Source organism: Dipodomys spectabilis, unplaced genomic scaffold (assembly GCF_019054845.1).
Source record: "Dipodomys spectabilis isolate Male_0828 unplaced genomic scaffold, ASM1905484v1 ptg000545l, whole genome shotgun sequence".
Classification (NCBI taxonomy): domain Eukaryota; kingdom Metazoa; phylum Chordata; class Mammalia; order Rodentia; family Heteromyidae; genus Dipodomys; species Dipodomys spectabilis.
Window position 1 is genome coordinate 154,521 of NW_024871222.1, and position 13,522 is coordinate 168,042.

Consider the following 13,522-nt stretch of genomic DNA (forward strand, 5'->3'; position numbering starts at 1 on the left):
AACTGAGTAAAATAAAATTTGAATTTTGCACAAGGACCCTTATGTTTAATAATTTAAAAAGTTGATCAGCTGGCCCCTCCTTGGCTAATTCTTTGTCCAACTTGTTAAATAATTCAGGCACTTTATTAACAAGGATGGTTTATAATTAGAAAAATTTATACAGTTCACCATGAAATGATATGATAGAAATTTATGAAAACATTAAACACCTTGAAACGGTGTTGTATATCCATTGTACGTAACTTGTATTAAAGACATTACTTCATCAATATACCAAAAGAAGCATATGTTTACTATTACAAATATGAGAGGAAAAAATTCACAGCATTTCAATAGCATGATTTACTGAAAAGCCATTCAAACTAGGATGGACAACTGTTATGTGAAAAAATAATAATGGCTGGCTGCCAGTAACTCATGCCTGCATTCTTCATTTTCCCTGGGGCTGAGATCTGAGGATCAGGGTTTGAAGCCAGACTGGGGACGAAAGTTCATGGGCCTATTATCTCCAACTAATTACTCAAAAAAAAAAAAAACAAAAAAACAAATACAAAACCTGAAAGCGAAGCTGTGGTTTAAATGGTAGCGTGATAGCTTTGAACAGAATTCATTCAGGGCCAAACCCAAGACCTTGAGTTCAAGACCCAGGACTGACAGGAAAAATTTAAAGGAAAACAAATAGCAACAACAACAACAATAAACAGATTTCTCTGAAAGAACTTCCAATTCTCTTATGATTATTTAGTAGAGCACATTGTGACATTCAGCAGATATTCAATAAATGAGTTTTGCATTGATTCATAAAGATGTATTTTCCTTTAAGAAGGTGTCATAATTGTATATGATTGTTTCCGCTAGTAAAATTTGTATTCCTCATATTGAGGCATTTTTGAAAACATAGGAAACGTGCTTGGCGACTTATGTTTCCTTAAATTATTTTTGTAAGCTAAACATTTTAATGGTATTTCTGGCGAGAAGAGTTAATATTGAGTGATTTTGGTTCTGATTTTAGCTTCCAAGCATATTAAAAGTCAGCAAACACATTCATTATTTCTGAAAATATCTGGTTTTGAAAATGAGGGATATATAGAGAGAGGTAAATTAAACTAATATCTTTCTACTTTATCCAACATACTTAGGATCCAGTGTTACAGTTATATGTTTCTACTCTCTTTCCTGATATTTTACAATATAGATTGAAACAAATTTAACGTCTCATTATGATTATTAAAACTTATTTTAGAGAAAGTACATGCATTTCTGAATTAGATATGGCAAAACTAGTTTACTTGGTGTATCAAAACTCTAGAATTATTTTTCTGAAGAATAATTGATGGTCTCATATAAAATCATATCCATCATCAAGCTCCCAGAAAGAAGTCATAAGATAATTCAAAGAATAATGGAAGCAAGTATCAACTATATTACACTTTTTAATAAAGGAGGAAACTAACTTTTCTAGTATTCTTAAAGATAAATGTATTTAAATAGAATCTATAGCCTTAGTCATTCTGTACAGATTCCCAAAACTCATTCATCCTATGACTTGAAGTTTACATTGAGAAATACCTCACCATCCCCTTAACCATGATAACCACAATTATTTCTCTTATTGCGAGAACAAATTTGTTAGATTTCAAATATTGTAATATCACAGAATTTCTCTCATTTTGTCTGAATAATATTCCAGTGATATGCATATAATATACATATGTGTTTATACATAAATGTATATATGTATACATATATGTAATATATTTTTATTGGTTCAGTAATCAATCAGGACAGTCTATTTCCATTTCTTGGTTTCAAAAAATAATATAAAAATGGAAGTGAAGGTGCACATGGCTCTTCAAAATGTTGACTTCATTTTCTTGGCAATGTACTCATAGACAAAATTGCTGTATATTATAATTATGAATAATTTATTGAAGTCTCCATAATGTTTTCAAATGGTGATACCAATTTATATTCACATGAAGAGTGTGCAAAACCTCCATTCTGTTATACCCTTACCAACAGTTGTCATCTGAGTTATTAATTATACTCTCCCTAACAGATCGGAGGCAAAATTCATGTGTATATTTATTTATATTGCTGTAACAATGATATTGAGTCCTTTGTTGTAAAGCTATTGGCTTTTTGTATGTATGAAAAAAGATATTTATTAAATATAAATATTTGATAATTAACTACTATGCAAATTTGCAGAAAATATCACTATTAATCCTTATAGATTCTAACACTAATTCTACCCTGATGGCTTTAAAGTTGTTTTGAAAAGTATTTCTGGGTGAGTTATCTATATTTTGATTTTGTGGGTTTTTGTGTTTTTTTTCTATTCATCTTGACAACATGAAGACATATGTTTGTTTCTCCAACTTCTAAATATGTACATTATGCATGCTTTCAGCTGTAGCAAATCATAATTTCCTAATATTCAGAGGTAATTATACAAAAACACATGCTTTGAAGGTATCCTCATGAATTAGGCCTCATTACAAAATAAGACTGTCTTTCTTAGAATTATTACCTTTACACTTTTGTTCAACTGACACCTAATATTTCAGGCATCTATTTTTACTTGTAAGCAACAGAGTGTGAAAACATAGGTGTCATTTCAGTGTACAAATGGTATACATGAGAAAGAATGTAAATGATGGGGAGAAATGATAGTATTTCTAGGTTTTGCAAATAAAACAAAACCTCTAGTTGGAGACAGTGGTAATTAATTGTCTACATTTTCTAGCATTGCCCCTACAATCTGTAAGAGCTCTGAAGTTAATAAAATAGGCTATGGACTTTCACTCAGTTTAAAACATAGCATAAAAGTTTTTAAAAGAAAGGAGAAACTGTCATAAAATTAAGATATGGCACATTGACCTCTGACATAGAAAATTTATCAGAGATTAAGCTGTATAACTGCCTATTCAGATGTCAGAATTGGAAGACAGCTTTCACACGTCAGAAGTTTCATGTTTACAAAGATAGTTATTTAGCTGGCAGAGCTGTGAAGATGTTTCAAAAAATGTCCAGGTTACGAAATTAAAATTTTCACTATTAATGCAATGAAAAATGTGCATTTTCAAAGCTGAGTTTGTGAATGGAAGTTGAGATAGATAAAAATTAGACTAAAAGAACTGTACGCTAGACAAGGTAAATCAAGAGTTGCATGATTTCAATATTCTGGCCCCTATTACACAGTGTTGTTCAGCTATCAACATAATCATCTGAATGAAAGGAGAGGTTTTATTAAAAAATTCAGATGTAGCATAAAGGACAAAATAGGTGAAATTATTCAAAATCTCAAAGAGGTATGTTCTAGGATTTGGTAGTTGGATTTTTTAAACTGTATAACTTAATATAAAAGTTTAAATCTAGCCAGGTGTTGGTGGCTCATACCTATAACCTTTGCTACTTAGCAGGCTGAGATCTGAGGATTATGGTTTGAAGTCACACCAGATAAGAGAGTCCATGAGACTCTTATTATCAATAAACTATCAAAAAGCCAGAAATGGAGCTATGGCTCAAGTATTAGAATGCTAGCGTGGAGCAAAAGAAGCTCAAGGACAGGGATCAGGCCCTGAGTTCAAGCCCATGTCTAGGACAAATAAAAATCTTCAAGCTTAGCTGGGTGCTGGTGGCTCATGCCTGTAATCCTAGCTACTCCGGAGGCTGAGATCTGAAGATCATTGTTCAAAGCCAGCCTGGGCAGGAAAAGCTGTGAAACTCTTATATGCAATTAACCAAAAAACCAGAAATGGCACTGTGCCTCAAGTGGTAGATTGCTCCCTTTGAGCTGAAGAGATGAGGGACAGTGCCCAGGCCCAGAGTTCAAGCCCCACGATAGGAAAAAAAAAAAAGAATAGCGGCCAGGTCATAGTGTTTCTCATCTATAATCATGACTATTAAGAGGATGAGAACCAAGGATGAGGGTACAAACCAGCTCCAGCAGACAAATCCTCAAGTCCTCAGAATTCTTATCCTCAATAACTAGCAAATAGCTGGATGTGGAAGTTTGGATGAGTGGTAAGGCACCAGCCTTGAGTGGAAAAAGCCAAGCAATAGTACAAGGCTTTTATTTCAAACCTTAGTACTAGCACGAATATAGACATAAATAAGAACCTAGTAGACAGTGGAAGTCACCGGAAGTCTGCTAAACCATTGACTATAAAGTATTTCAATTAAAGTTAAGCCCTTAGAGTATTCTAAAGGGAAAGAACTTAGAATACTGCAGAAACTATATGCTTAGTAAAATAAAAATTAAAAAAAAAACCTATAACACTCTTTTTTATAAAACAAATAAATCAGGGGAGCTAAATAAATTTTCTTAAGTAATAGATTGGTACATACTGGAATAAAACATTATGCTAAGAATACTGTTAGTTTAAGACTGCTTTGTTGTCACTTAAACTATTTTAAGTAGTTTCATGAAAAAAAACAAACATGTAATTTGTTGCATTACTATCTTCTGTAATACCACTGGAATTAGTTAAGTTGTTTTATATATTTTTATGTGGAAGTCCTAAACTGCCAATGCCCATGATTGAGATTTTATTTTATTTTTTTAATACTAATAAGTTTTTTATTGTGAAAATATCTTACAGACGCATTATAATTACATGAGCAAGGTAATGAGTATATTTCTTATCAAGCATTTTTGCCTCCACCTTTGTTTCCTGGGAAAAGTGACATTGACAATTCAGTTAAGAGGAAGTCATTCCTAAGTATGGAAGACCCCTAATCCAGTGGGACTAATGTCTTAATATAAATAATATTTGGACAAAAGTATACACTCAAAGAGAAAGGCAGATGTCATGGTGTTGTCTTTACAAGGCAAAGAATGCAATAGATTGTCAGAATACCACCAGAAATGAGTTGAGCATGATCAATTGGATCTTCCCAAATAGTGTCCAGAAGAAACTAACACTGCTGATAGGTTTGATTTTGAATGTTCAGGGTTTATATGAGGATATGAATTTGTGTTATAGTTCATTCAGTCTGTGATAGTTTGTATGAGTAAGTGAAGATGATTAATAATTATCCACACAAGTCTATTGTACTCCCAACAGAAAAAGGTATATATATGTGTGTGTGCATATATATATATGTGTGTGTGTGTGTGTGTGTGTGTATATATATAATACAATTACTAGTATATCATATAATGTCAAAATGTGTAGCATATACTTAGGAAGAGAGAATTTGTTCATAACTATAATACAGTTGTTATTTAATTAAGACTGAAAGATGAGCATTGACATCATCACATGGAGAGAAAGAAAAATCCAGATAGTGGAAACAAAATAATAGAATTTCAAAAGTATATGAGCGTGAGAATTGAACGAAGTGATAATTCTGGGCAGACTTTGTGAAGAGAAAGAGATATCCTCAGAATAAACAATTGTCTATGATAAATGATAAATTCCATCGGTGTACCAAAAGTGAACAACTGTAACCAGTTGAAGAATCATCATCGGATGAAATATGTTGTCTCTTAAACTTTGTAGCATTTGATAAAATTAATAAAGTCAGGTAAATAATTAAAATGCTGGGAAACACAAAGGAAGTGTTCCTTTCAGGCTAGAACTGATTTACCATACATGGCCAGAAAGTGGATACAGAAACATTGTGTTAAACAAATTTTGCTAATATCTATGGTATCACATTTTTTTGGTTATCAAGTGTGAAAAAATGTAAGAAGTCTCTAGGACTCTCAGTTGTAATACACCAAATCTTGGAAGATACATAAAATTGTGCCTTTGATATAGACAGAATGTCCAGTATCCGTAAGCAGGAATGCTGGGTCTATCTCTGGAGGAGTCTTATCTGCTGCGTCTACAGAAATGAACAAGAGATGTGTCCCCAAATCTCCTAAACCCAGTGCTTTAATAAATGGAGAGAAAAATGAAATAAGCAGATTGACTTCATTTCAAATGTCATAAGATATATAAAGCAGAATAGAATGGTATTAAAGTGACCTGGGGCATACAGTAAGTTGAGAAGCACTCAACTAAAAGTAAGCAATTATCTGAGGCAAAGTCATTTATGTGAAAATCTCAGGGTAAAGAGTTCAGTCTGAGTGTAGGAAAACTAGAACAAACGTACAAATTAAACAATATTTTAGAGGAGAGTAAGAAGGATTGGGAAGCCAGATAAATGGATAAAGAAAATAAAGAAAAACATACATAAAGGAAATACCAAGAAATAAAACAGAAAAGCTTACTACGTGGATATTTTAGTACATATTTTCCAAGTGAATATTTTAGTAAACTAGTTCTAGCTACATGAAAGTATTCATGAAAATATGGCTGTGAGTTGTCATAGGTTCTTACAAATTCTAGTTTCTCAAGATCAAAAACTGGATCCACTAATGTGAAGTACTATGCCTTTTCTGTGTGCTTAAGTAATGTTTGATTCTACAAATGACACAGGGAAGATATTTATAAGATCTTTTAAAGAATACATACTAGCAAGATGTTTTTTTTCATTTTTTATTGTGAAAATACTGTACAGAGGAGTTACAATTACATGAGCAAGGTAATGAGTACATTTCTTATCAACCATTTTTGCCTCTTCCTTTGTTTCACCTTCCTATCCATTCCCATCTCTGCCCCCCTTCCCTGCTCCCTCCCCTTCCCTATTCTCCCCTCCCTTTCCCCCAGCCAAAGTTGTAAAGTTCGTTTTTTGACATGAAATTCACATGCAATATATTATCTCCTTTCATTGTATACATTTTAGTGCTTTGGAAGTGAATTGTACAATCATAGGTTTTCCAAGCCTAATTTTCACAAACTTGCATTTCTTCAAATAGAAATCCTATAAATTTTAGAACAGATATTAAAATACATATAAAATTGAGTTACAGGAATTTGTCCTGCATATATCTTCTATAGGGTATCTTTTCAAAATTTGTTTTGGGGAATTATTTCGAGGTTCTCACTCGTACTGTCCAAGTGCACTGTCAATGAACTACATTCCCGATCCATACAAGTTTTTTACTTCTCTTTAATACATATATAGAAGTGTAATTGCTAGGGGCTGGAAAGGTGGCTCAGTGGTAGAGCGCTTGCCTTGCATGCCAGAGGCCCTGGGTTCGATTCCTCAGCACCACATAAGCAAAAATAAAAAAGCCGGAAGTGGTGGTGTGGCTCAAGTGGTAGAGGGCTAGCCTTGAGCTGAAGAGCTGAGGGACAGCGTCCAGGCCCAGAGTTCAGGCCCCACGACCACACCCAAAAAAAAAAAAAAAAGAAGTGTAATGGTTAGAACATATACAATTCTCTTTGACCTTTTGAAGACTTGAAAACTTGCTTGGTAAAATGATTGCAGTATTACACAAATCATTCTGCTATGCGGAGTATATGAATTTCTCCACAAATGCATTACTATATTTTGTGTCATCTTTTTATATTATGGTCATATTAGTGAGTTTTCTTTTTCTTTTTTCTTAGATACTAAAGAGGAGCTTAATTCATATGCTCCTCCTATTGACTATTAATTTAAATATGTTCTTTATAGAAATATCCTGTTCAGGAAAATTTTATACAGAATTAGAAGATATAAAATACTTAAGATTCAGGATCATTGTAGCATTAACTTTGTAGCATTAAGAAATATGTGCCCTCTATCTGTTGGATATGTTTTCACTACTATCATGGAATTAAGAAAGGTTATCAGTTGATATTAGTTTATTCTTGCTTTTCTTTAGCCACTAATGCTTTCCATGTCAAATTTTTGGAAACCTTTATGATCCATTGGCATGAATTTTTACATTTACGTTTTGTAGGTTTTTACAACTCACATTTAGTTTGATAATCATTTTTTTTAGTTTAAATTTTTATAAGGTTTGAGGTAGTAGTGTAAGATCATTCTTTAAAACTAGAGAGGCAATAGTGACAATACACACATTTATGATTCTATTTTTATTTCATTAAGTCATGCCATCCTTTTCAAAATCTATTGACAATAAAACTAAGAATTTATTTTTGATAAATCTGTTACATTCTTCTATGTGTCAGTTATTTCACTAATAAACATGGTAATAAGATTCAAATCTAGTATGAGTGCTCAAGCTACACCATTTTAAAAGATTGTTCTGACTGACCTGTATTCCTTGAGTTTACATACAAGTATATTGATCAGGTGGACCAATATACTACAGATATCTAGATGTTTGATAGTCATTCATATTTTGCACCTTGTGAAAACACAAGACTTCAGATATTATATAGGGAAAAATGTCTTTAGTGAATGCTTAAAACAACTAAAATTAATTTAGGAATGAGTTAAGATTTAGATAACACATAGCATAATAAAGTTGAATGATAACGACTTGAGCTGTACTACAGAGGAGAGTAAGAGGGAATAGAATGATGGACCACCCAGGAGCTGTATGTCATTGTATTGTGTTTCAAAAACAAAAAGACTTCAGAGAAGAGAAGCACGAAAATAATCAAAGTGTCCTTAATCAAGTTTTTTTTTTTAATCCACCTAATAGTGTGGACTGAGAGTCAGAGAAGATGGGAAAAATAAAATAGAAAATAAAGCATTGTATAGACCCTTATAATGTAAATAAATTGTAATAGGCATATGATAATTAATTTCCAAAGAAATAACGGAAACAATAGGTAAACTCTAAAGGCAAAAAGAATGAAGAGAGAAAAGAAGCAAAGTAAAACCTTTATCAATAACCAACACAAGAATTTGGAGGTGAAAAAGCAGTGGAAATCTTCTAAATAACAATAAAATAACAATAAAAATTGCTAACGTGGATAGAAAATGGATCACATTGTATCATATATAATTTTGAAAAAACATATTAGGAATGAAAATTTAAAAGTCATAATTTAAAACACTATTTACATTATAACTACACAGTATTGTTCAGTGGTAAAACCTTGACATAGCATATGTGAAATAATGGTGTGATCTCCCAAGAATTACAAAGTACACACAAAGCACACACACACACACACACACACACACACACACACACACACACACATTTGGAATATTGATATAATATTAAATAGAGGAAATTATCACAAATAATAAAAATAGGTTAATACATGAAATCATAATATTGCTCGTACTAGTTATTAGTAATCAAATAGTCACAATATACTTGGATTCTTATAGATTAAGTAAAGTGAAAATTAAGAAATAGAAGACATGAGAACCTTTGCAAATAAGTTTTAAATAATAAACATTTTGAAACATGTATCCTTTTATTTTGACAAAAGATTAATGTTACTGGTGTTTTAACCTCAAGATTTAGAATATGATAACCAGGTGCTCTATATCTTGCTACAGGTGGCTATATCTCTTAACCTTTCACTCTGGATACTTTTAGGATAAGGTCTCATAGTTTCTCAGGCTCTCCTGAATTACAAACCCTATTTTTAGTTCCTACCATAGGTAGAAAATGGAAGCCACAAATCACCATGAGAAGCTCAAACTTTTTTTTTAATTCAAGTACAAATATTTATAAAAAAGTGACCAAGAAAGGAAGCCTTTCTTAATATAGTATGTGGTTCTTGAAAATACAGTAATTATTTGTTACCTGGAAAAATATGTTTAGAACTATAAGAAAATCAATTTATTTAAATTCAGCAACCGTATAAAAATTAAGAAAATAATTTTAAATATTCACATGTTAAATATTTTAAAAGCAACATATATGTGTCTGAATAATTTACATGTGTAAAAATCATGCAAAATTAAATTAATCCTACAACGCTGAAAAAAGAATTATCCTAAAGAAACAAGAAAGTAAGTAATCAAGATCAAAATTTGAAATATAGAAAATAAAATGAAGTGTACTCTTTAGTTGACTTAAGTAACTGTAAACACTTTTTATATCAGTTTTATAATAAAAATGCATGAACAAAGAAAGCAAAAGTACATTTGATCAATAGCAACAGCAAAAGCATCAGTAATTGTTTGAGTATACAAAAAAATCAATGGAGGGGATAACAATGTTCCTTCCAAAAGAAATGTACTCATTACCTTATTTATGTAACTGTAACCCCTCTGTACACTACCTTTACAATAAAATTATATTGAAATTAAAAATAAAACAAATAATATAGCAATTAAGAATTCTTAGAAGTCATTACTTAAAAACTTTATAAAAAACTGCCCCAAGTACCCAAGGAATATACTATTAAATATACTATTTAAATACTTAAACTTCAGCAGAAAAGCAAAATGTTTAACAACTGTTACAAATAAAGTAATAAATCAGAATATATTACTATAACTATACTAATCATTGAATGGAATTTTATTGGCAGTCAAATATGTAAGAAATGAGGTAATATGCCATTCGTTTGCACTTAAAAAGTGAGAAAGAATTTTCTAGGTCTTTTAAAATATATCATAAGTTTAATGAAGAAACTATTCTGTCACGTCATATGATAATCAGATAAAGATGATATTAGAGCAAAGAACAGATTGTACTGTTTTGGAATGTTAATGTATGTACTTATTTTGGTTTTGGAAAAATGTGAGGATTTCAAATTAGGGTATTGTTCTTGCTAGGCTGGCATTATGTCAGTGGTTAATTTTAAGATAAGGGTTCCCTTTCCACAAGAACAGGCACCTGATCTGTCCTTTTATCTTTCCCATCATCAATGGCATCAGAGTTGCACACCAACTTGTCTAGCTTCCTGGATCCTGCAGTCCTTCCAATCTTAGTCTCTAGATAGTGCAGGATGGTGGAAATGATCCAATGCACCCAGCTATAGATTGAGAAGGAACTCCCTTAAAATTTGGCCTGGTTTCTGTTCTCAAGCCTCCTAAGTAGTTTAGAGTACAGATTGGAGCCCCTGGTGCCAAACAGTAACAGTATTTTTAAAGCAACGAGACATTTATATGACAGGCTTGTGATTACCTCAGGAAAAGTATAAAAGAGAAGTGAAGCATAGAGGACAGACAGAATTTTAGCTAGCTACTCAGAGGGTGAATCAGCTTAGCTAGCTACTCGGGGGGTCGAGATCTGAGGGTCTGTCAATTTTGTTAATTTTTTCGAAGAACCTTCTCACTTTGTTGATTCTTCATATGTTTTTTTTAATTCTAATTCATTTAATTCTGGTTGAATTTTAATAATTTCTTTCCATCAACTGGATTGGGGTTTATCTTGATGTTCTTTTTCAAGGAGTGTCAGATCTCAGTAAATTGTTGGATTCAGGTCTCTCCAATTTGTTAATATAGGAACTCAGAGCTATAAACTTGCTTCTGAATCGTGCCTTTGCTGTGTCCCAGAGGAGCAGATAATCTCTGTGCTAGTTTTTGTTGAATAACAGGAACATGTGAACTTCGTTTCTAAGCTCTTCCATGACCCACTGGTGTTTGAACAGTGTGTTTTTCAGCCTCCATGTGTTACTGGACTTTCTTTGGTGGCTTTTTGTGTTGAGTTCTAATTTTCTTCCCTTTTGGTCTGAGAGAATGCAAGATATGAATTCAATGTTTTTGAATTTTGACAAGTTTGATTTGTGACCTAAAATGTGGTGTATTTTGGAAAATGTTCCATGTGCCGCTGAGTAAAAAGTATACTCTGATGTTGCTGGATGAATATTCACTAGATGTCTGCTAAATCAGTTGATGTATGCACTAGTTTAGATCTGTGGTTTCTCTATTGAGTTTTTGCCGAGTTGATCAATCTAGTGGGGATAGTGGTGTGTTTAAGTCCCCAACATTAATATCTTTGAATCTATGTGAGATTTAAAGTAGTATTTCTTGGATAAATTTGGGTGCACTATTGTTTGGCAAATATTTAGAATTTTAATATCCTCCTGAAAGAGAGATCCCTTAATTAGTATGTAGTAACCTTCTTTATCTCTTCTCAATAATGTGAATTTGAAGTCTATTTTATCTGATATTAGGATTGCAATGCCTGCCTGTTTATGGGAGCCGTTTGCTTGGTAGATTTTGTTCTAGCCTTTCACTTTCAAAATGAGTTTGATTTTTTTTAATTTTATTTATTTATTTTTTTGTGAACATACTGTACAGAGGGGTTACAATTACATGGGCAGGATAATGCATACATTTCTTATCAAGCATTTCGGCCTCCTCCTTTGTTTACCCTTCACATCCCTTCCCTACCTCCCCCCTCCCCCCCCAGTCTTCCCCCCTACCCCCCACCACCCAATCCTCCCCCCCTGCCCCCCACCCCCGCACCAACGTTGTAAAGCTCATTTTCGACATGACCTTGTACTTATCATTGTTGGAACAGGTCCACCTGTATCCTTAGACGACTTGTGTTTCCCCATCTCCTCCACAAGTTATACTGACATCAAATATAGTGAAAGCAGGGGTTATACTGTGGGGGAGGGACATACAAAGCAACAAAGAGATAATCTTATAAATGCATTATAAACAAATGCACGAAATAAAAAAGCATTAAAATACATATATAAGGGTTCATTTTCCTAACATCACATTATCTGACCTTTTCCGCTTGCATACATATACTAGATATTGCAAATAAGGGAAACCATGGGACCTATGTTTCTTTGGGCCTGGCTTACTTCACTTAATATAATTTTTTCCAAGACTTTCCATTTCCTAACACTTGGGGCAAGGTCATTCTTTCTGATGGAGGCATAGAATTCCATTGTGTATATATACCACATTTTCTTGATCCATTCATCTACTGAGGGGCATCTGGGTTGGTTCCATATCTTAGCTATGGTAAATAATGCTGCAATAAACATAGTTGTGCTGGTAGCTTTAGTGTGGTCTTGTTTGTAATCATTTGGGTAAATGCCCAATAATGGGATTGCTCGGTCATAGGGAGCTCTATGTGAAGTCTTTTCAGGAACCTCCATACTGCTTTCCAAAGTGGTTAAACAAGTTTACACTCCCACCAACAATACAGTAAGGTTCCCTTCTGTCCACATCCCCTCCAGCATCTGTTGTTGTTAGAGTTTTTGATTTTTGCCATTCTAACTGGAGTGATGTGATATCTCAATGTTGTTTTGATTTGCATTTATTAGTTAACTCTCCCAATGTGTTTGACTTTTATGGGCAAATTGTGATTCCTGAAGGTAGAAGATAGAAGAATCTTGCATTTTAAACCAACTAGACAGTCTATGTCACTTAATTGGAGAATTACATCCCCTAATATTGAGAGATAGGACTGAGAGGTATTTGGGTGTCCCTGCCATTTTATCCACCTTCTTGGGTGCTACGCCTACTGGATTCTTCCTATGGTTCTTGGATTCTGTTTGTATGTGGTTTCTTGGCCTTTATTGTGGTCTTGTTGGTTTTCTATGTTTAGGACATCTTTAAGTATCTTTTGTAGAGTTGATTTGGTGGAGATATATTGTTTGTTTTTCTTTGCTATGGAAGATTTTTATTAGATCTTCAATTATGAAGGAGAGTTTAGCTGGGTACACTATTCTTGGTTGATAGTTATTTGTCTTTATAGCATGGCATACATCATTCCAGGCTTTTCAGCTTTAATTGTCTCTGTTGAGAAATCTGAGGTGATTCTAATTGGTTTTCCTTTATAGGTGAC